Source organism: Telmatherina bonti (genome assembly GCF_933228915.1).
Source record: "Telmatherina bonti genome assembly, chromosome: 21".
NCBI classification, from domain to species: domain Eukaryota; kingdom Metazoa; phylum Chordata; class Actinopteri; order Atheriniformes; family Telmatherinidae; genus Telmatherina; species Telmatherina bonti.
In genome coordinates, this window is record NC_136630.1 from 3,306,807 (window position 1) to 3,333,972 (window position 27,166).

Genomic DNA, 27,166 nt, shown 5'->3' on the forward strand with positions numbered 1-27,166 from the left:
ACAAAAAATTTATCATTTGCATTTAGTAGATTATTCACTGTGTTATGTAGAAAAGTGTTTTGTTTGTGTGTAATATATATGCGTTGTTCCACAGAAAACAGTTATATGGGGAAACTACATTGACTCTGCAGCAAGACTCGAAAGCTGAGACCCATCCAATATGGCGGCGACCCATCCAATATGGCGGCGACGCTGGTTCACTCTCCAGCGCTCAACGAAGCGTCTCTGCATATATTATGTTTATGATATAATATCTATGGTTTGGGATCCCTGTGCTGGATGATGAACGACGGTGGGAACCTTTTGCTGGTTGCACCGAGGGGAACTAAATAAAGGTAGGACTAGCTAGCATTCAGCTAACTGTTATGATGCAGCTGCAAAGACTTGTGGGAAGTTTCAGAGTCTGGATTGTGAAAAATAAATGATCAGATTAACTGAAGAAAGGAGGACAGATGGTGAATCGCAGCTGTTTAATAAAACGAACTAAAGGAAAAGGAGGATTAGCATCGGTGTGGCCCTTCAGACAGGTGAGTTAGATTAACTGTTTACCTCGTGTCATCTTGGTCTGATTTCAGGTTTCTGCATCATGATGTTACACAGATCATCTTAAACTTACTGACAAGTTTATACCTCCTCTAGAAGCTACTGTTGTTCCAACAGTTTCAACTTCTGCCTGTTTTCCAAAAACACTCATAAAACTGAATTTATTTTATTAAAGTCCTGAAGCTCAGCCCAGTGGGACAGAAACCTGCAGCAGATCAGAGTTTTGCGTTGTAATGGTAGAGAAACAGACACACCAGCCAGCAGACAAGTGTAATGTTGACAGCTGGTTCAGATCATAGACATCATATATACGTAGACGCCGCATTGTATCACGCCGCCTATACGAGCTGACGTCTCATCGCGCCGCCATCTTGGATGGGTCTCCATGCGCCTCCAATACATTTAATGGTAAGGTGTAGGTCCAACCACGACAAGAACTCCACGGATTTTTACCTGTTTTTCCTCACAGTTTGGTTTGTTACAAAGGGCAGAGATATTGTTATGATACAGATTACTGTAAAACATTAAAAAACAACGTGCTTTTAAGTTAAAATATTTTGATAGTCCAATAGTTTGGGATAATCAGCTATCTAACTATCCCTTAGTTATGCTGCGATAGGTTTAGACTGCTGAGGGACATTTCCTGGTACACAAGGGCTGCTAACTTTCCAAAAACCTTGGAGTAAGATTTAAATAAGACAATCCAAATTTTGCTGTATTCAGAACAGCAAGACATTAGACCCAGGGTGTTTCATTTTATGTTTGTTTAATAATAAAATATAGCAGTCAGAAGTAACATTACATTATACATATATATATATACACATATATATACATACACACACACACACACACACACATATATATATATATATATATATATATATATATATATATATATATATATGAAATTAAATGAAAAGTACTTTAATAATCCCAAAGGGAAATTCAATATTGTGGTATATACTAATTAATTTGAGGAGGTCTTATTCCGGAGGCTGATGGCTGCTGGCAGGAATGATCTTCTGTATCTTTCAGTCTTACATCGGACCTGAAGAAGCCTCTCACTGAACACACTTTGTTGTTTCATCACTGTCTTGTGGAGAGGGTGTGAAGAATCCTCCATCATCTTCATCAGCTTGTGCAGCATTCTTCTTTGGACAATCAGCTCCAGCGGCTCCAGAGTTACTCCAAGCACAGAAGCAGCTTTCTGGATCAGTTTGTTGATTCTCTTCAAGTCTCTGGTTCTGATGCTACTACCCCAGCAGATGCTGCAAAGCTGACTGCACTCTCCACAACAGACTTATAGAAGATATGCAACATCTTGGTGCAGACGTTAAACCATCTCAGCTTCCTTAAGAAGTACAGTCTGCTCTGACCTTTCTTGTAGATGTAGTCAGTGTTGCATTTCCAGTCCAGTTTGTTGTCCAGCTGAACTCCAAGATACTTGTATTCCTCCACCACCTCCACCTCCTCTCCCAGGATGGAAACAGTGCTTTGTTTATTCTTCTTCCTCCTGAAGTCAACAATCATATCTTTTGTTTAGCTGCTATTTAACATAAGATGATTGTCACTGCACCATTTAACAAACTGACTGACCAGTTCTCTGTACTCTGCTTCTTGTCCATCCCTGATACACCCCACAACTGCAGAGTCATCAGAGTATTTCTGCAGATGACAGGACTCAGAGTTGTACTGGAAGTCTGAGGTGTACAGAGTGAAGAGGAATGGCCAGAGTACAGTTCCTTGTGGTGCACCAGTGCTGCTGACCTCCATCTCAGACACACAACCTTTCAGTCTCACAAACTGGGGTCTGTTTGCTTCTCACATAACATAACAAAGCCGGCTGAATGGTATTAAAAGCACTGAGAAATGAAAGAACATGACCCTCAGAGTGCTGCCTGAATGGTCCAGATGAGAGTGTGCTCTCTGGAGCAGGTATATGATGGCATCTTCAACCCCAAGTCCATTACGATATGCAAACTGGAATGGGTCCTGAAAGGTGTTCACTTGCACAGCACTGGGACTCTATTTTGTCTCAGACTGGTGTTGAAAAGTATATACATATATATATATATATATATATATATATATATATATATATATATATATATATATATATATATATATATATATATATATATATATAATGTATATGTATATATATATATATATATGTATATATGTGTGTGTGTGTGTGTGTATGTGTGTATTAGTGTTAATTTAGGTTTATTTTATTCTTCATTCATTCTTTGTTAAATGTAATGTCTTCTCCCCACTTGTTGTCTCATGATTGTCCTTTGTGCAGTACATTAAATCCTCCAGCGCTCTGCTTCGTTCCTCATATGAAGCTACGCTTTTTTTCTACTTCTACTTTTTAATCCTGTGTTGCCTCTACTGGGTTCTTGGTGAGTAGGAATAATTCTAATAATAATATCATAATAATTCTAACAATTCACTTGCATTCAGGAGATTATTCACTGTGTTAATATTATTTATCAACCAATTATGTAGAAAAGTGTTTTTTTTTAGTGTGTAATATATACGTGTTGTTCCACAAAAAAGAGTTTTGTGGGGAAACTACGTTGACGCTGCAGCAAAACTCGACAGCGGAAACCCATCCAATATGGTGGCGACGCTGGTTCACTCTCCAGCGCTCGATGAGGCGTCTACGTATATATGATGTCTATGGTTCAGATAATCACAGGTCCATCCAGGAAACATGTCCCTGTGAGTTTACTGGAGGCTCAGCTGCCTCCAGTTTATCCAGTGAGACTGAAACTGGTTCCTATCTGCAGACATCCTGAGTCACGTCTGCTTTTATGTCAAAGAAAACATTTTTATCATGTTGACAAGTAGGGCTGTGACGATATGCTTTTGTCCCGATTCGATTTGATTTCGATTTTTTTGGGTGCCGATTCGCTTTAAATTGCAATTCTCACTATTCTTCAATATTGTTGATTTTTGTAGATTAAAAACAAAAAAATATATATAAAGCTTTTTTTTTTGCTCGTCTTTTTTTTTTTTATTTCACTCAGGAAAAAACAACACCAGACCATCATTCTGCTGCTATAATGCTTAAGAAGACAAGTAAAAAGATCAATAAAAACAATAAAATTGCACAAATTTTATAATGGATTATTTTTTATCTATTTGAAAAAAAATCCATTTTTTTTTACCAAAGAAAAAAATCGATTTTAAAATTGTGGAGCAAAAAAATCCCAATTTTCAATTTTCCATCCATCCATCCATCTTCTGCCGCTTATCCGGGGTCGGGTCGCGGGGGCAGCAGCCTAAGCAGGGAAGCCCAGACTTCCCTCTCCCCAGCCACATCTGCCAACTCTGCGGGGGGATCCTGAGGGACATGCCTGGAACACCTCACCAGGGAGGTCCAGGAGGCATCCTGACCAGATGCCCGAGCCACCTCAACTGGTTCCTCTCGATGCGAAGGAGCAGCGGCTCTACTCTGAGCCCCTCCCGGATGACTGAGCTCCTCACCCTATCTCTAAGGGAGAGCCCGGCCACCCTGTGGAGGAAACTCATTTCAGCCGCCTGTATACGAGATCTCGTTCTTTCGGTCACGACCCACAGCTCATGACCATAGGTGAGGGTAGGAACGTAGATCGACTGGTAAATCGAGAGCTTCGCCTTCTGGCTCAGCTCCTTCTTCACCACGACAGACCGGCGCAGAGTCCACATTACTGCAGACGCCGCACCGATCCATCTGTCGATCTCACGCTCCATCCTTCCCTCACTCGTGAACAAGACCCCGAGATATTTAAACTCCTCCACTTGAGGCAGGACCTGACTCCCGACCCGGAGAGGACAATCCACCCTATTCCGGCTGAGGACCATGGTCTCAGATTTTGAGGTGCTGATTCTCATCCCAGCCGCTTCACACTCGGCCGTGAATCGCTCAAGCAAGAGCTGGAGATCACGACCAGATGAAGCCAACAGGACCACGTCATCCGCAAAAAGCAGGGACCCAATCCTGAGGCCACCAAGTCGGATCCCCTCAACCCCTCGGCTGCGCCTAGAAATTCTGTCCATATAAGTTATGAACAGAATCGGTGATAAACGGCAGCCTTGGCAGAGTCCAACCCTCACCGGAAACGAATCCGACTTACTACCGGCAATGCGGACCAAGCTCTGACACCTGTCGTACAGGGACCGGACAGCTCGTACAAGGGGGTCCGGTACCCCATACTCCCGGAGTACCCCCCACAGGGGCCCCCGGGGGACACGGTCGAATGCCTTCTCCAGGTCCACAAAGCACATGTAGACTGGTTGGGCAAACTCCCATGCCCCCCCCAGGACCCCAGAGAGGGTATAGAGCTGGTCCACTGTTCCGCGACCAGGACGAAAACCACACTGCTCCTCCTCAATCCGGGATTCGACTATCCGGAGGACCCTCCTCTCCAGGACCCCTGAATAGACCTTACCAGGGAGGCTGAGGAGTGTGATTCCCCTGTAATTGGAACACACCCTCCGGTCCCCCTTCTTAAAAAGGGGGACCACCACCCCAGTCTGCCAATCCAGCAGTACTGCCCCCGATGTCCACGCAATGCTGCAGAGGCGTGTCAGCCAGGACAGCCCCATAGCATCCAGAGCCTTAAGGAAATCCGGGCGGATCTCATCCACCCCCGGGGCCTTGCCGCCAAGGAGCTTTTTGACCACCTCAGCGACTTCAGCCCCAGAGATAGGAGAGTCCACCCCTGAGTCCGCCAGCTCTGCTTCCTCATCGGAAGACGTGTTGGTAGGATTGAGGAGGTCTTCGAAGTATTCCCTCCACCGACCCACAACGTCCCGAGTTGAGGTCAGCAGCACCCCATCTCCACTGTACACAGTGTTGATGGAGCACTGCCTCCCCCCCCTGAGCCGCCGGATGGTGAAAGACCAGTCTTTCTCCATGGCCTCGCCGAACTCCTCCCATGCCCGAGTTTTTGCCTCGGCAACGGCCGAAGCCGCATGCCGCTTAGCCCGCCGGTACCCATCAGCTGCCTCCAGAGTCCCACAGGCCAAGAAGGCCCGATAGGACTCCTTCTTCAGCTTGACGGCATCCCTCACTGCTGGTGTCCACCAACGAGTCCTGGGATTACCGCCACGACAGGCACCAACGACCTTGCAGCCACAGCTCCGGCTGGCCGCCTCAGCAATAGAGGCACGGAACACAGCCCATTCGGACTCAATGTCCCCTGCCTCACTCGGGACATGTTCGAAGCTCTGCTGAAGGTGGGAGTTGAAGCTCGCTCTGACAGGGGACTCAGCCAGACGTTCCCAGCAGACCCTCACAACACGTTTGGGCCTGCCAGCTCTGACCGGCTTCCTCCCCCACCATCTGAGCCAACTCACCACCAGGTGGTGATCAGTTGACAGCTCCGCCCCCCTCTTCACCCGAGTGTCCAAGGCATGTGTCCGCAGGTCCGACGATACGACTACAAAGTCGATCATTGAACTGCGGCCCAGGGAATCCTGATGCCAGGTGTACATATGGACACTCTTATGCTGGAACATGGTGTTCGTTATAGACAATCCATGACGAGCACAGAAGTCCAATAACAAAACACCATTTGGGTTCAGAGGGGGGGGACCATGCCTCCCAATCACTCCCCTCCAGGTCTCACTGTCATTGCCCACGTGAGCATTGAAGTCCCCCAGCAGAACAATGGAGTCCCCAGAAGGAGCACCCTCCAGCACTCCCTCCAAGGACCCCAGAAAGGGTGGGTACTCTGAACTGCTGTTCGGTGCATAAGCACAGACAACAGTCAGGACCCGTCCCCCCACCCGGAGGCGGAGGGAAACTACCCTTTCATCCACCGGGGTAAACCCCAACGTGCAGGCACCAAGCTGGGGGCTGATGAGAATGCCCACACCTGCTCGGCGCCTCTCACCATGAGCAACTCCAGAGTGGAAGAAGGTCCAGCCCCTCTCGAGGGTACTGGTTCCAGAGCCCAAGCCATGCGTCGAGGTGAGTCCAACTATATCTAGTCGGAACCGCTCAACCTCGCGCACAAGCTCAGGCTCCTTCCCCACCAGAGAGGTGACGTTCCACGTCCCTAGAGCCAGCTTCTGCAGCCGGGGATCGGACCGCCAGGGTCCCCGCCCCTTGCTGCCGCCCAGCTCACACTGCACCCGACCCCTACGGCTCCTCCCGCAGATGGTGAGCCCACGGGAGGCGGGGCCCATGTAACCCTTTCGGGCTGAGCCCGACCGGGCCCCATGGGCGAAGGCCCGGCCACCAGACGCTCGCTCTCGTACCCCGCCTCCAGGCCTGGCTCCAGAGGGGGGTCCCGGTAACCCGCGTCCGGGCAAGGGAACATTCATGCCCAGGTTGGTCGTCATCATAGGGGTCTATGAGCACAATTTTCAATTTTTCAATTCGATTTTCCCACCTCAATTGAAATGTTTAAGGTGACATTTATTGTTAATTATGAGTAGAGAGTTGTCTTTTGGGTCGGGACATGCTGATGTTCCTATCAGCTCATCTTCAGGGTTTCAGGAGCTTTAACAACAATTAACCAACATTTAATTTAATAGAAAACTGCCTTAATAAAATGTCATCTGTATTTTATACCTTAAAGTCAAAGTAAATAAACTTCAGAAGAGTACACGTGAGAAAACGCTGATGCTACAAATAACAAGCCTGTGCTGCTCTTCACCATAATCTGAACCATTCTGACACATTAATGATGTGAGATGACAGAAAATGTTGCATATAAACAGAATGAAAAGCATCTGGTACTGTGGAAACTCCAGAGGTGTCCAGCTCCGGTCCTCGAGGGCCAGAATCCTGCAGGTTTTCTATGTATCCCTGCTCAGACACACCTGATTCAAATTAATTAGTAGTAGAGCTTAATCAGTTGTGCACGTCATTGGTTGTTTGATCCATTTAGTGGAAGCTAGATGTGTTGGAACAGGAATACATGGGAAACCTGCAGGACAGCGGCCCTCGAGGACCGACTTTGGACACCCCTGCTCCAGATTTATTCAGGATTATGCTCTTACTTAAACTTGCTGTTTAACTTTGATCACATGAACAACTTGTGTTTTAAACGTGAGAATCTGTCATAAATTAGTTTATGAGAAATGTTTTTTATGAACATGGTCACATATTCTCTGGTTGAGAGCCGAAATGCAGTTACAGCAAATTAATATGGTCATTTTATCTACAACTTCTGTGCATCAAACATGATATTCTGAACTTTGCATTTAAATTGACTCATTTAATTATAATAGTTAGAATTACTGTAATTAGTTTGATTAAAAGTGGCAAAATACACTGACATAGTGATATTAGAATCAGAATGCTGTTACTTGTCATTATGCTGTGTATAATCTTGTCCCCGCTCTCCCTCTTCATCCTCACTTTGAACTTTAATGTTATTGTTTGTGTTTTTTTTTTAAATGTGTGTTTTATTGAATGTTTATATTCCTATTTTTATTGCTGAGTGTCGCCAAAGTTTCATTGCAGTGGCACCAAATGTCCTTATTGTTTCTGGATGCTTTCTGCACATTGAAATCATTTGCGTTGGTTTATCTCCATAGGTATCTCCGTCGTATCTCGGTAGGTCTGACGTCGGTTTGCCGTCGTATCTCGGTAGGTCTGACGTCGGTTTGCTGTCGGTTTGTCGTCGTATCTCGGTAAGTCTGACGTTTGTTTGTCGTCGTATCTCGGTAAGTCTGACGTTTGTTTGTCGTCGTATCTCGGTAAGTCTGACGTTATTTTGCCGTCGTAGCTCGGTAGGTCTGACGTTGGTTTGCCGTCGTAGCTCGGTAGGTCTGACGTTGGTTTGCCGTCGTAGCTCGGTAGGTCTGACGTTGGTTTGCCGTCGTATCTCGGTAGGTCTGACGTTGGTTTGCCGTCGTATCTCGGTAGGTCTGACGTTGGTTTGCCGTCGTATCTCGGTAGGTCTGACGTCGGTTTGCCGTCGTGTCTCGGTAGGTCTGACGTCGGTTTGCCGTCGTATCTCGGTAGGTTTGACGTCGGTTTGCCGTCGTATCTCGGTAGGTCTGACGTCGGTTTGCCGTCGTATCTCGGTAGGTCTGACGTCAGTTTGCAGTCGTATCTCGGTAGGTCTGACGTCGGTTTGCAGTCGTATCTCGGTAGGTCTGACGTCGGTTTGCAGTCGTATCTCGGTAGGTCTGACGTCGGTTTGCCGTCGTATCTCGGTAGGTCTGACGTCGGTTTGCTGTCGTATCTCGGTAGGTCTGACGTCGGTTTGCCGTCGTATCTCGGTAGGTCTGACGTCGGTTTGCCGTCGTATCTCGGTAGGTCTGACGTCGGTTTGCCGTCGTATCTCGGTAGGTCTGACGTTGGTTTGCCGTCGTATCTCGGTAGGTCTGACGTAGGTTTGCCGTCGTATCTTGGTAGGTTTGACGTCGGTTTGCCGTCGTATCTCGGTAGGTCTTACGTCGGTTTGCAGTCGTATCTCGGTAGGTCTGACGTCGGTTTGCCGTCGTATCTCGGTAGGTCTGACGTCGGTTTGCTGTCATATCTCGGTAGGTCTGACGTCGGTTTGCCGTCGTATCTCGGTAGGTCTGACGTTGGTTTGCCGTCGTATCTCGGTAGGTCTGACGTTGGTTTTCTGTCGTATCTCGGTAGGTCTGACGTCGGTTTGCCGTCGTATCTCGGTAGGTCTGACGTCAGTTTGCCGTCGTATCTCGGTAGGTCTGACGTCGGTTTGCCGTCGTAGCTCGGTAGGTCTGACGTCGGTTTGCCGTCGTAGCTCGGTAGGTCTGACGTCGGTTTGCTGTCGGTTTGTCGTCGTATCTCGGTAGGTCTGACGTCGGTTTGCCGTCGTATCTCGGTAGGTCTGACGTCGGTTTGTCGTCGTAGCTCGGTAAGTCTGACGTTTGTTTGTCGTCGTATCTCGGTAAGTCTGACGTTATTTTGCCGTTGTATCTCGGTAGGTCTGACGTCGGTTTGCCGTCGTGTCTCGGTAGGTCTGACGTCGGTTTGCCGCCGTATCTCGGTAGGTTTGACGTCGGTTTGCCGTCGTATCTCGGTAGGTCTGACGTTGGTTTGCCGTCGTATCTCGGTAGGTCTGACGTCGGTTTGCCGTCGTATCTCGGTAGGTCTGACGTCGGTTTGCAGTCGTATCTCGGTAGGTCTGACGTCGGTTTGCCGTCGTATCTCGGTAGGTCTGACGTCGGTTTGCTGTCGTATCTCGGTAGGTCTGACGTCGGTTTGCCGTCGTATCTCGGTAGGTCTGACGTTGGTTTGCCGTCGTATCTCGGTAGGTCTGACGTTGGTTTTCTGTCGTATCTCGGTAGGTCTGACGTTGGTTTGCCGTCGTATCTCGGTAGGTCTGACGTTGGTTTGCCGTCGTATCTCGGTAGGTCTGACGTCGGTTTGCCGTCGTATCTCGGTAGGTCTGACGTCGGTTTGCCGTCGTATCTCGGTAGGTCTGACGTCGGTTTGTCGTCGTATCTCGGTAGGTCTGACGTCGGTTTGTCGTCGTATCTCGGTAAGTCTGACGTTTGTTTGTCGTCGTATCTCGGTAAGTCTGACGTCGGTTTACCGTCGTATCTCGGTAGGTCTGACGTCGGTTTGCCGTCGTATCTCGGTAGGTCTGACGTCGGTTTGCCGTCGTATCTCGGTAGGTCTGACGTTGGTTTGCCGTCGTATCTCGGTAGGTCTGACGTTGGTTTGCCGTCGTATCTCGGTAGGTCTGACGTTGGTTTGCCGTCGTATCTCGGTAGGTCTGACGTCGGTTTGCCGTCGTATCTCGGTCGGTTTGCCGTCGGTTTGTCGTCGTATCTCGGTAGGTCTGACGTCGGTTTGCCGTCGTATCTCGGTAGGTCTGACGTCGGTTTGTCGTCGTATCTCGGTAAGTCTGACGTTTGTTTGTCGTCGTATCTCGGTAGGTCTGACGTTATTTTGCCGTCGTATCTCGGTAAGTCTGACGTTATTTTGCCGTCGTATCTCGGTAGGTCTGACGATTGTTTGCTGTCATATCTCGGTAGGTCTGACGTTGGTTTGCCGTCGTATCTCGGCAGGTCTGACGTTGGTTTGCCGTCGTATCTCGGTAGGTTTGACGTCGGTTTGCCGTCGTATCTCGGTAGGTTTGACGTCGGTTTGCCGTCGTATCTCGGTAGGTCTGACGTCGGTTTGCCGTCGTATCTCGGTAGGTTTGACGTCGGTTTGCCGTCGTATCTCGGTAGGTCTGACGTCGGTTTGCCGTCGTATCTCGGTAGGTCTGACGTCGGTTTGCCGTCGTATCTCGGTAGGTCTGACGTCGGTTTGCCGTCGTATCTCGGTAGGTCTGACGTCGGTTTGCCGTCGTATCTCGGTAGGTCTGACGTCGGTTTGCCGTCGTATCTCGGTAGGTCTGACGTTGGTTTGCCGTCGTATCTCGGTAGGTCTGACGTCGGTTTGCCGTCGTATCTCGGTAGGTCTGACGTCGGTTTGCCGTCGTATCTCGGTAGGTCTGACGTCGGTTTGCCGTCGTATCTCGGTAGGTCTGACGTCGGTTTGCCGTCGTATCTCGGTAGGTCTGACGTCGGTTTGCCGTCGTATCTCGGTAGGTCTGACGTCGGTTTGCCGTCGTATCTCGGTAGGTCTGACGTCGGTTTGCTGTCGGTTTGTCGTCGTATCTCGGTAGGTCTGACGTTGGTTTGCCGTCGTATCTCGGTAGGTCTGACGTTGGTTTGTCGTCGTATCTCGGTAGGTCTGACGTCGGTTTGTCGTCGTATCTCGGTAAGTCTGACGTTTGTTTGTCGTCGTATCTCGGTAAGTCTGACGTTATTTTGCCGTCGTATCTCGGTAGGTCTGACGTTGGTTTGCCGTCGTAGCTCGGTAGGTCTGACGTTGGTTTGCCGTCGTAGCTCGGTAGGTCTGACGTTGGTTTGCCGTCGTATCTCGGTAGGTCTGACGTTGGTTTGCCGTCGTATCTCGGTAGGTCTGACGTCGGTTTGCCGTCGCGTCTCGGTAGGTCTGACGTCGGTTTGCCGTCGCGTCTCGGTAGGTCTGACGTCGGTTTGCCGTCGTATCTCGGTAGGTTTGACGTCGGTTTGCCGTCGTATCTCGGTAGGTCTGACGTCAGTTTGCAGTCGTATCTCGGTAGGTCTGACGTCAGTTTGCAGTCGTATCTCGGTAGGTCTGACGTCGGTTTGCTGTCGGTTTGTCGTCGTATCTCGGTAGGTCTGACGTCGGTTTGCCGTCGTATCTCGGTAGGTCTGACGTCGGTTTGTCGTCGTAGCTCGGTAAGTCTGACGTTTGTTTGTCGTCGTATCTCGGTAAGTCTGACGTTATTTTGCCGTTGTATCTCGGTAGGTCTGACGTTGGTTTGCCGCCGTATCTCGGTAGGTCTGACGTTGGTTTGCCGTCGTAGCTCGGTAGGTCTGACGTTGGTTTGCCGTCGTATCTCGGTAGGTCTGACGTTGGTTTGCCGTCGTATCTCGGTAGGTCTGACGTTGGTTTGCCGTCGTATCTCGGTAGGTCTGACGTTGGTTTGCCGTCGTGTCTCGGTAGGTCTGACGTCGGTTTTCCGCCGTATCTCGGTAGGTCTGACGTTGGTTTTCTGTCGTATCTCGGTAGGTCTGACGTTGGTTTGCCGTCGTATCTTGGTAGGTCTGACGTCCGTTTGCCGTCGTATCTCGGTAGGTCTGACGTCGGTTTGCCGTCGTATCTCGGTTGGTCTGACGTCGGTTTGCTGTCGGTTTGTCGTCGTATCTCGGTAGGTCTGACGTCGGTTTGCCGTCGTATCTCGGTAGGTCTGACGTCGGTTTGTCGTCGTATCTCGGTAGGTCTGACGTCGGTTTGCCGTCGTATCTCGGTAGGTCTGACGTCGGTTTGCTGTCGGTTTGTCGTCGTATCTCGGTAGGTCTGACGTCGGTTTGCCGTCGTATCTCGGTAGGTCTGACGTCGGTTTGCCGTCGTATCTCGGTAGGTCTGACGTCGGTTTGCCGTCGTATCTCGGTAGGTCTGACGTTGGTTTGCCGTCGTATCTCGGTAGGTCTGACGTCGGTTTGCCGTCGTATCTCGGTAGGTCTGACGTCGGTTTGCCGTCGTATCTCGGTAGGTCTGACGTTGGTTTGCCGTCGTATCTCGGTAGGTCTGACGTTGGTTTGCCGTCGTATCTCGGTAGGTCTGACGTCGGTTTGCCGTCGTATCTCGGTAGGTCTGACGTCGGTTTGCCGTCGTATCTCGGTAGGTCTGACGTCGGTTTGCCGTCGTATCTCGGTAGGTCTGACGTCGGTTTGCTGTCGGTTTGTCGTCGTATCTCGGTAGGTCTGACGTTGGTTTGCCGTCGTATCTCGGTAGGTCTGACGTTGGTTTGTCGTCGTATCTCGGTAAGTCTGACGTTTGTTTGTCGTCGTATCTCGGTAAGTCTGACGTTATTTTGCCGTCGTATCTCGGTAGGTCTGACGTTGGTTTGCCGTCGTAGCTCGGTAGGTCTGACGTTGGTTTGCCGTCGTAGATCGGTAGGTCTGACGTTGGTTTGCCGTCGTATCTCGGTAGGTCTGACGTTGGTTTGCCGTCGTATCTCGGTAGGTCTGACGTTGGTTTGCCGTCGTATCTCGGTAGGTCTGACGTCGGTTTGCCGTCGTGTCTCGGTAGGTCTGACGTCGGTTTGCCGTCGTGTCTCGGTAGGTCTGACGTCGGTTTGCCGTCGTATCTCGGTAGGTTTGACGTCGGTTTGCCGTCGTATCTCGGTAGGTCTGACGTCGGTTTGCCGTCGTATCTCGGTAGGTCTGACGTCGGTTTGCCGTCGTATCTCGGTAGGTCTGACGTCAGTTTGCAGTCGTATCTCGGTAGGTCTGACGTCGGTTTGCAGTCGTATCTCGGTAGGTCTGACGTCAGTTTGCAGTCGTATCTCGGTAGGTCTGACGTCGGTTTGCTGTCGTATCTCGGTAGGTCTGACGTTGGTTTGCCGTCGTATCTCGGTAGGTCTGACGTTGGTTTGCCGTCGTATCTCGGTAGGTCTGACGTTGGTTTGCCGTCGTATCTTGGTAGGTTTGACGTCGGTTTGCCGTCGTATCTCGGTAGGTCTGACGTCGGTTTGCAGTCGTATCTCGGTAGGTCTGACGTCGGTTTGCCGTAGTATCTCGGTAGGTCTGACGTCGGTTTGCTGTCATATCTCGGTAGGTCTGACGTCGGTTTGCCGTCGTATCTCGGTAGGTCTGACGTTGGTTTGCCGTCGTATCTCGGTAGGTCTGACCTTGGTTTTCTGTCGTATCTCGGTAGGTCTGACGTCGGTTTGCCGTCGTATCTCGGTAGGTCTGACGTCAGTTTGCCGTCGTATCTCGGTAGGTCTGACGTCGGTTTGCCGTCGTAGCTCGGTAGGTCTTACGTCGGTTTGCTGTCGGTTTGCCGTCGTATCTCGGTAGGTCTGACGTTGGTTTGCCGTCATGTCTCGGTAGGTCTGACGTCGGTTTGCCGCCGTATCTCGGTAGGTTTGACGTCGGTTTGCCGTCGTATCTCGGTAGGTCTGACGTTGGTTTGCCGTCGTATCTCGGTAGGTCTTACGTCGGTTTGCCGTCGTATCTCGGTAGGTCTTACGTCGGTTTGCCGTCGTATCTCGGTCGGTTTGCCGTCGGTTTGTCGTCGTATCTCGGTAGGTCTGACGTCGGTTTGTCGTCGTATCTCGGTAAGTCTGACGTTTGTTTGTCGTCGTATCTCGGCAGGTCTGACGTTATTTTGCCGTCGTATCTCGGTAAGTCTGACGTTATTTTGCCGTCGTATCTCGGTAGGTCTGACGATTGTTTGCTGTCATATCTCGGTAGGTCTGACGTTGGTTTGCCGTCGTATCTCGGCAGGTCTGACGTTGGTTTGCCGTCGTATCTCGGTAGGTCTGACGTCGGTTTGCCGTCGTATCTCGGTAGGTCTGACGTCGGTTTGCCGTCGTATCTCGGTAGGTCTGACGTCGGTTTGCCGTCGTATCTCGGTAGGTCTGACGTCGGTTTGCCGTCGTATCTCGGTAGGTCTGACGTCGGTTTGTCGTCGTATCTCGGTAAGTCTGACGTTTGTTTGTCGTCGTATCTCGGTAGGTCTGACGTTATTTTGCCGTCGTATCTCGGTAAGTCTGACGTTATTTTGCCGTCGTATCTCGGTAGGTCAGACGATTGTTTGCTGTCATATCTCGGTAGGTCTGACGTTGGTTTGCCGTCGTATCTCGGCAGGTCTGACGTTGGTTTGCCGTCGTATCTCGGTAGGTTTGACGTCGGTTTGCCGTCGTATCTCGGTAGGTTTGACGTCGGTTTGCCGTCGTACCTCGGTAGGTCTGACGTCGGTTTGCCGTCGTATCTCGGTAGGTTTGACGTCGGTTTGCCGTCGTATCTCGGTAGGTCTGACGTCGGTTTGCCGTCGTATCTCGGTAGGTCTGACGTTGGTTTGCCGTCGTATCTCGGTAGGTCTGACGTCGGTTTGCCGTCGTATCTCGGTAGGTCTGACGTCGGTTTGCTGTCGTATCTCGGTAGGTCTGACGTTGGTTTGCCGTCGTATCTCGGTAGGTCTGACGTTGGTTTGCCGTCGTATCTCGGTAGGTCTGACGTTGGTTTGCCGTCGTATCTCGGTAGGTCTGACGTTGGTTTGCCGTCGTATCTCGGTAGGTCTGACGTCGGTTTGCCGTCGTATCTCGGTCGGTTTGCCGTCGGTTTGTCGTCGTATCTCGGTAGGTCTGACGTCGGTTTGCCGTCGTATCTCGGTAGGTCTGACGTCGGTTTGTCGTCGTATCTCGGTAAGTCTGACGTTTGTTTGTCGTCGTATCTCGGTAGGTCTGACGTTATTTTGCCGTCGTATCTCGGTAAGTCTGACGTTTGTTTGTCGTCGTATCTCGGTAGGTCTGACGTTATTTTGCCGTCGTATCTCGGTAAGTCTGACGTTATTTTGCCGTCGTATCTCGGCAGGTCTGACGATTGTTTGCTGTCGTATCTCGGTAGGTCTGACGTTGGTTTGCCGTCGTATCTCGGCAGGTCTGACGTTGGTTTGCCGTCGTATCTCGGTAGGTTTGACGTCGGTTTGCCGTCGTATCTCGGTAGGTTTGACGTCGGTTTGCCGTCGTATCTCGGTAGGTCTGACGTCGGTTTGCCGTCGTATCTCGGTAGGTTTGACGTCGGTTTGCCGTCGTATCTCGGTAGGTCTGACGTCGGTTTGCCGTCGTATCTCGGTAGGTCTGACGTCGGTTTGCCGTCGTATCTCGGTAGGTCTGACGTCGGTTTGCCGTCGTATCTCGGTAGGTCTGACGTCGGTTTGCCGTCGTATCTCGGTAGGTCTGACGTCGGTTTGCCGTCGTATCTCGGTAGGTCTGACGTCGGTTTGCCGTCGTATCTCGGTAGGTCTGACGTCGGTTTGCCGTCGTATCTCGGTAGGTCTGACGTCGGTTTGCCGTCGTATCTCGGTAGGTCTGACGTCGGTTTGCCGTCGTATCTCGGTAGGTCTGACGTCGGTTTGCTGTCGGTTTGTCGTCGTATCTCGGTAGGTCTGACGTCGGTTTGCCGTCGTATCTCGGTAGGTCTGACGTCGGTTTGTCGTCGTAGCTCGGTAAGTCTGACGTTTGTTTGTCGTCGTATCTCGGTAAGTCTGACGTTATTTTGCCGTTGTATCTCGGTAGGTCTGACGTTGGTTTGCCGCCGTATCTCGGTAGGTCTGACGTTGGTTTGCCGTCGTAGCTCGGTAGGTCTGACGTTGGTTTGCCGTCGTATCTCGGTAGGTCTGACGTTGGTTTGCCGTCGTATCTCGGTAGGTCTGACGTTGGTTTGCCGTCGTATCTCGGTAGGTCTGACGTTGGTTTGCCGTCGTGTCTCGGTAGGTCTGACGTCGGTTTGCCGCCGTATCTCGGTAGGTCTGACGTTGGTTTTCTGTCGTATCTCGGTAGGTCTGACGTTGGTTTGCCGTCGTATCTTGGTAGGTCTGACGTCCGTTTGCCGTCGTATCTCGGTAGGTTTGCCGTCGTATCTCGGTTGGTCTGACGTCGGTTTGCTGTCGGTTTGTCGTCGTATCTCGGTAGGTCTGACGTCGGTTTGTCGTCGTATCTCGGTAGGTCTGACGTCGGTTTGCCGTCGTATCTCGGTAGGTCTGACGTCGGTTTGCTGTCGGTTTGTCGTCGTATCTCGGTAGGTCTGACGTCGGTTTGCCGTCGTATCTCGGTAGGTCTGACGTCGGTTTGCCGTCGTATCTCGGTAGGTCTGACGTCGGTTTGCCGTCGTATCTCGGTAGGTCTGACGTTGGTTTGCCGTCGTATCTCGGTAGGTCTGACGTCGGTTTGCCGTCGTATCTCGGTAGGTCTGACGTCGGTTTGCCGTCGTATCTCGGTAGGTCTGACGTCGGTTTGCCGTCGTATCTCGGTAGGTCTGACGTTGGTTTGCCGTCGTATCTCGGTAGGTCTGACGTCGGTTTGCCGTCGTATCTCGGTAGGTCTGACGTCGGTTTGCCGTCGTATCTCGGTAGGTCTGACGTCGGTTTGCCGTCGTATCTCGGTAGGTCTGACGTCGGTTTGCTGTCGGTTTGTCGTCGTATCTCGGTAGGTCTGACGTTGGTTTGCCGTCGTATCTCGGTAGGTCTGACGTTGGTTTGTCGTCGTATCTCGGTAAGTCTGACGTTTGTTTGTCGTCGTATCTCGGTAAGTCTGACGTTATTTTGCCGTCGTATCTCGGTAGGTCTGACGTTGGTTTGCCGTCGTAGCTCGGTAGGTCTGACGTTGGTTTGCCGTCGTAGATCGGTAGGTCTGACGTTGGTTTGCCGTCGTATCTCGGTAGGTCTGACGTTGGTTTGCCGTCGTATCTCGGTAGGTCTGACGTTGGTTTGCCGTCGTATCTCGGTAGGTCTGACGTCGGTTTGCCGTCGTGTCTCGGTAGGTCTGACGTCGGTTTGCCGTCGTGTCTCGGTAGGTCTGACGTCGGTTTGCCGTCGTATCTCGGTAGGTTTGACGTCGGTTTGCCGTCGTATCTCGGTAGGTCTGACGTCGGTTTGCCGTCGTATCTCGGTAGGTCTGACGTCGGTTTGCCGTCGTATCTCGGTAGGTCTGACGTCAGTTTGCAGTCGTATCTCGGTAGGTCTGACGTCGGTTTGCAGTCGTATCTCGGTAGGTCTGACGTCGGTTTGCCGTCGTATCTCGGTAGGTCTGACGTCGGTTTGCTGTCGTATCTCGGTAGGTCTGACGTTGGTTTGCCGTCGTATCTCGGTAGGTCTGACGTTGGTTTGCCGTCGTATCTCGGTAGGTCTGACGTTGGTTTGCCGTCGTATCTTGGTAGGTTTGACGTCGGTTTGCCGTCGTATCTCGGTAGGTCTGACGTCGGTTTGCAGTCGTATCTCGGTAGGTCTGACGTCGGTTTGCCGTAGTATCTCGGTAGGTCTGACGTCGGTTTGCTGTCATATCTCGGTAGGTCTGACGTCGGTTTGCCGTCGTATCTCGGTAGGTCTGACGTTGGTTTGCCGTCGTATCTCGGTAGGTCTGACCTTGGTTTTCTGTCGTATCTCGGTAGGTCTGACGTCGGTTTGCCGTCGTATCTCGGTAGGTCTGACGTCAGTTTGCCGTCGTATCTCGGTAGGTCTGACGTCGGTTTGCCGTCGTAGCTCGGTAGGTCTTACGTCGGTTTGCTGTCGGTTTGCCGTCGTATCTCGGTAGGTCTGACGTCAGTTTGCAGTCGTATCTCGGTAGGTCTGACGTCGGTTTTCTGTCGTATCTCGGTAGGTCTGACGTCGGTTTGTCGTCGTATCTCGGCAGGTCTGACGTTATTTTGCCGTCGTATCTCGGTAAGTCTGACGTTATTTTGCCGTCGTATCTCGGTAGGTCTGACGATTGTTTGCTGTCATATCTCGGCAGGTCTGACGTTGGTTTGCTGTCGTATCTCGGCAGGTCTGACGTTGGTTTGCCGTCGTATCTCGGTAGGTCTGACGTCGGTTTGCCGTCGTATCTCGGTAGGTCTGACGTTGGTTTGCCGTCGTATCTCGGTAGGTCTGACGTAGGTTTGCCGTCGTATCTTGGTAGGTTTGACGTCGGTTTGCCGTCGTATCTCGGTAGGTCTTACGTCGGTTTGCAGTCGTATCTCGGTAGGTCTGACGTCGGTTTGCCGTCGTATCTCGGTAGGTCTGACGTCGGTTTGCCGTCATATCTCGGTAGGTCTGACGTCGGTTTGCCGTCGTATCTCGGTAGGTCTGACGTCGGTTTGCCGTCGTATCTCGGTAGGTCTGACGTCGGTTTGCTGTCGGTTTGTCGTCGTATCTCGGTAGGTCTGACGTTGGTTTGCCGTCGTATCTCGGTAGGTCTGACGTTGGTTTGTCGTCGTATCTCGGTAGGTCTGACGTCGGTTTGTCGTCGTATCTCGGTAAGTCTGACGTTTGTTTGTCGTCGTATCTCGGTAAGTCTGACGTTATTTTGCCGTCGTATCTCGGTAGGTCTGACGTTGGTTTGCCGTCGTAGCTCGGTAGGTCTGACGTTGGTTTGCCGTCGTAGCTCGGTAGGTCTGACGTTGGTTTGCCGTCGTATCTCGGTAGGTCTGACGTTGGTTTGCCGTCGTATCTCGGTAGGTCTGACGTCGGTTTGCCGTCGCGTCTCGGTAGGTCTGACGTCGGTTTGCCGTCGCGTCTCGGTAGGTCTGACGTCGGTTTGCCGTCGTATCTCGGTAGGTTTGACGTCGGTTTGCCGTCGTATCTCGGTAGGTCTGACGTCAGTTTGCAGTCGTATCTCGGTAGGTCTGACGTCAGTTTGCAGTCGTATCTCGGTAGGTCTGACGTCGGTTTGCTGTCGGTTTGTCGTCGTATCTCGGTAGGTCTGACGTCGGTTTGCCGTCGTATCTCGGTAGGTCTGACGTCGGTTTGTCGTCGTAGCTCGGTAAGTCTGACGTTTGTTTGTCGTCGTATCTCGGTAAGTCTGACGTTATTTTGCCGTTGTATCTCGGTAGGTCTGACGTTGGTTTGCCGCCGTATCTCGGTAGGTCTGACGTTGGTTTGCCGTCGTAGCTCGGTAGGTCTGACGTTGGTTTGCCGTCGTATCTCGGTAGGTCTGACGTTGGTTTGCCGTCGTATCTCGGTAGGTCTGACGTTGGTTTGCCGTCGTATCTCGGTAGGTCTGACGTTGGTTTGCCGTCGTGTCTCGGTAGGTCTGACGTCGGTTTGCCGCCGTATCTCGGTAGGTCTGACGTTGGTTTTCTGTCGTATCTCGGTAGGTCTGACGTTGGTTTGCCGTCGTATCTTGGTAGGTCTGACGTCCGTTTGCCGTCGTATCTCGGTAGGTCTGACGTCGGTTTGCCGTCGTATCTCGGTTGGTCTGACGTCGGTTTGCTGTCGGTTTGTCGTCGTATCTCGGTAGGTCTGACGTCGGTTTGCCGTCGTATCTCGGTAGGTCTGACGTCGGTTTGTCGTCGTATCTCGGTAGGTCTGACGTCGGTTTGCCGTCGTATCTCGGTAGGTCTGACGTCGGTTTGCTGTCGGTTTGTCGTCGTATCTCGGTAGGTCTGACGTCGGTTTGCCGTCGTATCTCGGTAGGTCTGACGTCGGTTTGCCGTCGTATCTCGGTAGGTCTGACGTCGGTTTGCCGTCGTATCTCGGTAGGTCTGACGTTGGTTTGCCGTCGTATCTCGGTAGGTCTGACGTCGGTTTGCCGTCGTATCTCGGTAGGTCTGACGTCGGTTTGCCGTCGTATCTCGGTAGGTCTGACGTCGGTTTGCCGTCGTATCTCGGTAGGTCTGACGTTGGTTTGCCGTCGTATCTCGGTAGGTCTGACGTCGGTTTGCCGTCGTATCTCGGTAGGTCTGACGTCGGTTTGCCGTCGTATCTCGGTAGGTCTGACGTCGGTTTGCCGTCGTATCTCGGTAGGTCTGACGTCGGTTTGCTGTCGGTTTGTCGTCGTATCTCGGTAGGTCTGACGTTGGTTTGCCGTCGTATCTCGGTAGGTCTGACGTTGGTTTGTCGTCGTATCTCGGTAAGTCTGACGTTTGTTTGTCGTCGTATCTCGGTAAGTCTGACGTTATTTTGCCGTCGTATCTCGGTAGGTCTGACGTTGGTTTGCCGTCGTAGCTCGGTAGGTCTGACGTTGGTTTGCCGTCGTAGATCGGTAGGTCTGACGTTGGTTTGCCGTCGTATCTCGGTAGGTCTGACGTTGGTTTGCCGTCGTATCTCGGTAGGTCTGACGTTGGTTTGCCGTCGTATCTCGGTAGGTCTGACGTCGGTTTGCCGTCGTGTCTCGGTAGGTCTGACGTCGGTTTGCCGTCGTGTCTCGGTAGGTCTGACGTCGGTTTGCCGTCGTATCTCGGTAGGTTTGACGTCGGTTTGCCGTCGTATCTCGGTAGGTCTGACGTCGGTTTGCCGTCGTATCTCGGTAGGTCTGACGTCGGTTTGCCGTCGTATCTCGGTAGGTCTGACGTCAGTTTGCAGTCGTATCTCGGTAGGTCTGACGTCGGTTTGCAGTCGTATCTCGGTAGGTCTGACGTCGGTTTGCCGTCGTATCTCGGTAGGTCTGACGTCGGTTTGCTGTCGTATCTCGGTAGGTCTGACGTTGGTTTGCCGTCGTATCTCGGTAGGTCTGACGTTGGTTTGCCGTCGTATCTCGGTAGGTCTGACGTTGGTTTGCCGTCGTATCTTGGTAGGTTTGACGTCGGTTTGCCGTCGTATCTCGGTAGGTCTGACGTCGGTTTGCAGTCGTATCTCGGTAGGTCTGACGTCGGTTTGCCGTAGTATCTCGGTAGGTCTGACGTCGGTTTGCTGTCATATCTCGGTAGGTCTGACGTCGGTTTGCCGTCGTATCTCGGTAGGTCTGACGTTGGTTTGCCGTCGTATCTCGGTAGGTCTGACCTTGGTTTTCTGTCGTATCTCGGTAGGTCTGACGTCGGTTTGCCGTCGTATCTCGGTAGGTCTGACGTCAGTTTGCCGTCGTATCTCGGTAGGTCTGACGTCGGTTTGCCGTCGTAGCTCGGTAGGTCTTACGTCGGTTTGCTGTCGGTTTGCCGTCGTATCTCGGTAGGTCTGACGTCAGTTTGCAGTCGTATCTCGGTAGGTCTGACGTCGGTTTTCTGTCGTATCTCGGTAGGTCTGACGTCGGTTTGTCGTCGTATCTCGGCAGGTCTGACGTTATTTTGCCGTCGTATCTCGGTAAGTCTGACGTTATTTTGCCGTCGTATCTCGGTAGGTCTGACGATTGTTTGCTGTCATATCTCGGCAGGTCTGACGTTGGTTTGCCGTCGTATCTCGGCAGGTCTGACGTTGGTTTGCCGTCGTATCTCGGTAGGTCTGACGTCGGTTTGCCGTCGTATCTCGGTAGGTCTGACGTCGGTTTGCCGTCGTATCTCGGTAGGTCTGACGTCGGTTTGCCGTCGTATCTCGGTAGGTCTGACGTCGGTTTGCCGTCGTATCTCGGTAGGTCTGACGTCGGTTTGTCGTCGTATCTCGGTAAGTCTGACGTTGGTTTGCCGTCGTATCTCGGTAGGTCTGACGTCGGTTTGCCGTCGTATCTCGGTAGGTCTGACGTTGGTTTGCCGTCGTGTCTCGGTAGGTCTGACGTCGGTTTGCCGTCGTATCTCGGTAGGTCTGACGTCGGTTTGCCGTCGTATCTCGGTAGGTCTGACGTCAGTTTGCAGTCGTATCTCGGTAGGTCTGACGTCGGTTTGCAGTCGTATCTCGGTAGGTCTGACGTCGGTTTGCCGTCGTATCTCGGTAGGTCTGACGTCGGTTTGCTGTCGTATCTCGGTAGGTCTGACGTCGGTTTGCCGTCGTATCTCGGTAGGTCTGACGTCGGTTTGCTGTCGTATCTCGGTAGGTCTGACGTCGGTTTGCCGTCGTATCTCGGTAGGTCTGACGTTGGTTTGCCGTCGTATCTCGGTAGGTCTGACGTAGGTTTGCCGTCGTATCTTGGTAGGTTTGACGTCGGTTTGCCGTCGTATCTCGGTAGGTCTTACGTCGGTTTGCAGTCGTATCTCGGTAGGTCTGACGTCGGTTTGCCGTCGTATCTCGGTAGGTCTGACGTCGGTTTGCCGTCATATCTCGGTAGGTCTGACGTCGGTTTGCCGTCGTATCTCGGTAGGTCTGACGTTGGTTTGCCGTCGTATCTCGGTAGGTCTGACATTGGTTTTCTGTCGTATCTCGGTAGGTCTGACGTCGGTTTGCCGTCGTATCTCGGTAGGTCTGACGTCGGTTTGCCGTCGTATCTCGGTAGGTCTGACGTTGGTTTGCCGTCGTATCTCGGTAGGTCTGACGTTGGTTTGCCGTCGTATCTCGGTAGGTCTGACGTCGGTTTGCCGTCGTGTCTCGGTAGGTCTGACGTCGGTTTGCCGCCGTATCTCGGTAGGTTTGACGTCGGTTTGCCGTCGTATCTCGGTAGGTCTGACGTCGGTTTGCCGTCGTATCTCGGTAGGTCTGACGTCAGTTTGCAGTCGTATCTCGGTAGGTTTGACGTCGGTTTGCAGTCGTATCTCGGTAGGTCTGACGTCGGTTTGCCGTCGTATCTCGGTAGGTCTGACGTCGGTTTGCTGTCGTATCTCGGTAGGTCTGACGTCGGTTTGCCGTCGTATCTCGGTAGGTCTGACGTCGGTTTGCCGTCGTATCTCGGTAGGTCTGACGTTGGTTTGCCGTCGTATCTCGGTAGGTCTGACGTTGGTTTGCCGTCGTATCTGGGTAGGTTTGACGTCGGTTTGCCGTCGTATCTCGGTAGGTCTGACGTCGGTTTGCCGTCGTATCTCGGTAGGTCTGACGTCGGTTTGCCGTCGTATCTCGGTAGGTCTGACGTCGGTTTGCTGTCATATCTCGGTAGGTCTGACGTTGGTTTGCCGTCGTATCTCGGTAGGTCTGACGTTGGTTTTCTGTCGTATCTCGGTAGGTCTGACGTCGGTTTGCCGTCGTATCTCGGTAGGTCTGACGTCAGTTTGCCGTCGTATCTCGGTAGGTCTGACGTCGGTTTGCCGTCGTAGCTCGGTAGGTCTGACGTCGGTTTGCTGTCGGTTTGTCGTCGTATCTCGGTAGGTCTGACGTCGGTTTGCCGTCGTATCTCGGTAGGTCTGACGTTGGTTTGCTGTCGTAGCTCGGTAGGTCTGACGTTGGTTTGCCGTCGTATCTCGGTAGGTCTGACGTTGGTTTGCCGTCGTATCTCGGTAGGTCTGACGTTGGTTTGCCGTCGTATCTCGGTAGGTCTGACGTTGGTTTGCCGTCGTGTCTCGGTAGGTCTGACGTCGGTTTGCCGTCGTATCTCGGTAGGTTTGACGTCGGTTTGCCGTCGTATCTCGGTAGGTCTGACGTCGGTTTGCCGTCGTATCTCGGTAGGTCTGACGTCGGTTTGCCGTCGTATCTCGGTAGGTCTGACGTCGGTTTGCCGTCGTATCTCGGTAGGTCTGACGTCGGTTTGCCGTCGTATCTCGGTAGGTCTGACGTTGGTTTGCCGTCGTATCTCGGTAGGTCTGACGTTGGTTTGCTGTCGTATCTCGGTAGGTCTGACGTTGGTTTGCCGTCGTATCTCGGTAGGTCTGACGTCGGTTTGCCGTCGTATCTCGGTCGGTTTGCCGTCGGTTTGTCGTCGTATCTTGGTAGGTCTGACGTCGGTTAGCCGTCGTATCTCGGTAGGTCTGACGTCGGTTTGTCGTCGTATCTCGGTAGGTCTGACGTCGGTTTGTCGTCGTATCTCGGTAAGTCTGACGTTTGTTTGTCGTCGTATCTCGGTAGGTCTGACGTTATTTTGCCGTCGTATCTCGGTAAGTCTGACGTTATTTTGCCGTCGTATCTCGGTAGGTCTGACGATTGTTTGCTGTCATATCTCGGTAGGTCTGACGTTGGTTTGTCGTCGTATCTCGGTAAGTCTGACGTTTGTTTGTCGTCGTATCTTGGTAGGTCTGACGTTGGTTTGTCGTCGTATCTTGGTAGGTCTGACGTTGGTTTGCCGTTGTATTTCGGCAGGTCTGATGAATATAATCAGCTGTAATTATACTCTATAGGGGATAAAATTCTGAGAAAACCTGCAGAAACGTCCCTGAGCAGCAAACCTGTGCTGTGGAGAATCAAAACCAAGGCGGAGCAGGGATGCCTGGGAAGAGGATCCTTCAACAGGACGATCCCAGAGGGTTCGGTTTGATACCCCCCGTACATGTAGTACCGACATCAGACCTACAGGAGATACAAGATGGCAAAGATCTCAGTGAGTCTCACACACACTTCCACAACTTTTAATCCACTCCAACTTTATTTATAGAGCGCTTTAAAACAACACATTTGACTAAGGTGCTGTACACAATCCCAGGCTCAACAACATTATATTAAAAAGCAAAGTCTTATGCTGGATCAAAGGCCAGGTCATAGAAACGGGTCTTCGTGCGGGTTTTAGACAGCGATGTAGAGTCTCTGACCGTCGTGACAAAGAATTCCATGATGTAGGAGCAGCAGCCGCGAAGGCTCCGCCCCCTCTACGACAATCTGTTGTAGATCCAGATGTCTGTGCAACATGAGAATTTATTAGTAGCTCATGTTTGGGACATTATGAAGATGCCTATAATCCTCCCATATCTTCTGGCATGTATTTAAGGGCTGCATATCTTCTGAAACCTCCTGCTCGGACATGTTTAAACCCTGCAGTATTAATTATTAGGAGTGGGACTTTAATGTCTAAGACTGATTAATAAAACAAAAATATATCATGTATTTATAGCCTGTCCTCCAAACAACCATCGGTCTTGTCAGAGTTAAACGTGCTAAGGTGCAGCAGACTGATTCCGTCCTGGCTTCCTGTCAGAAATGAATGCGTATTAAATGAGTCTGCTCAAAGTTAACAGTACAGTAACATGTTGTCAACTAGAACTGTTTGCTAAAGTACTTCAAATTATTTAAACTTTAGGTGTGTTCAGTTTTTAATCAAAAACATTTCCTATTTATTTCAGTTGTTTTTAATAAAAATGTAATTAATTGTGTTTTTGCAGATATTACTGGAACTTAAGTTACAGAATGAATGTGTGTTATTTATTCAGTTATCTGAAATCCATTTCAATGAAACAAGAGTTGCAAATATCTTTAAGCACTTAAATGTCATTATTTAAGATTAATTCATTACAACGCTTCTGATTATGTAAAATGTTTTAATTTGAGAGGCAGCGTGTAGTGACCATGTCGAAGGGACCAGTTAGAGGACCAGGTACAGCAGGGATCCCCAACCCTGGTCCTAGAGTACTGGTGTCCTGCAGGTTTTTAAAGTGTTCCTGCTGGAACACACATGACTCAGACTCAGACAACATGTCAGCTAAATACACAATGATTTTATCAGGTGGGTGAAGCGGGGACACATGGAAAACCTGCAGGACACCAGTCCTCCAGGACCAGGGTTGGAGATCCCTGAGGTAGAGGTCCAGGTAGAGGCGACAATAGCCGTACCAAGAAAATCAATAAATACGATATCCTGCATCAGGAGCTGTGCACAGCAACTCACAGTTGGTCTGTGTGTGTGTGTGTGTGTGTGTGTGTGTGTGTGTGTGTGTGTGTGTGTGTGTGTGTGTGTGTGTGTGTGTGTGTGTGCGCGCGTGTGCGTGTGTGCGTGTGTGTTTCAGACTTGCCTGCTGATGTCCAGCAGGTTTTGGTGATAAAGGAAGAGGTTCCCTGGAGCCCCAGTCTGGATGAACAGGACTCTGAGTCTTTCCACATGAAGGAGGAAGAGGAGGAGCAGTGGACCAATCAGGAGGAAGAACAGCTTCATGGAGGGACAGAGACTGAAATCAGCAGGTTCTCGTTAAATATTGTCTCTGTGAAGAGTGAAGATGATGAAGCAGAACCGCAGGGCTCACAGCCTTATCAGACAGACCCTCCAACCAGCAGCTCAGCTACACGGACCAAAGCAGGACCAGAACCAATCAGGAGACCTGATCCAAAAGGTCTCTTCCAACCAGATGATGAAGACTCAGAGTCTTCAGAGACGGAAGTGAGTGGTAACGATTTCTGGCAGAAAGTATCAGATCCTGGACCTGATGCCAACGATGCAGCTGTGAAATGGACCGCTACGCTGGAATCAGGTGGAAATCAGCGTATAGGTTGTAAAACCGCGAAACGATCCTTCATCTGCTTCGACTGTGGGAAACAGTTTGTCTACAAGCAGTCTCTTAAATCCCACATAAGAGTCCACACGGGCGAGAGACCGTTCAGCTGCGATGTGTGCGGCAAAAGATTTAACCGGAAAACTCACCTGATGACACACCTGAGAGTCCACACGGGGGAAAAGCCGTTCGGCTGCGACGTCTGCGCTAAGAGATTCAGCGAGAGACGGACTCTCTTAAACCACGTACGACACCACACCGGCGAGAAGCCCTTTGTCTGCGATGATTGTGGAAAAAGATTCAACACCAACATGAACCTCAAGGCGCATGTGAGAGTTCACACGGGAGAGAAACCGTATGGCTGCAACGTTTGTGGTAAAAGGTTTAAACAAAAGGCCACACTTAAGACCCACAAGAGAGTCCACACAGGTGAGAAACCATTCGGCTGCGATGTTTGTGGTAAAAGCTTTAGCGAGCGAGGAACTCTTTCTAGTCACATGCGAGTCCACACGGGTGAGAAGCCGTACGGCTGCCATGAATGTGGAAAAAGGTTTAATACGAACACAAATCTGAAGGCACATGTGAGAGTTCACACAGGGGAAAAACCTTACGGCTGCCATGTCTGTGGAAAAAGATTTAACCAAAACGCAACACTGAAGAAACACGTTCGAGTTCACACAGGAGAGGAGCATTA

At 51.1% G+C, this 27,166-nt stretch overlaps 1 long non-coding RNA gene across 1 annotated transcript; it reads left to right on the forward strand.

The window, feature by feature from the left end:
- Positions 1-401: 401 nt before the first annotated feature.
- Positions 402-26,133, forward strand: LOC306771324. The gene is made up of 3 exons (XR_013771759.1): positions 402-527; positions 24,397-24,596; positions 25,993-26,133. It is a non-coding gene; the product is annotated as an uncharacterized lncRNA (long non-coding RNA).
- The last annotated feature ends 1,033 nt before the right edge of the window (positions 26,134-27,166 follow it).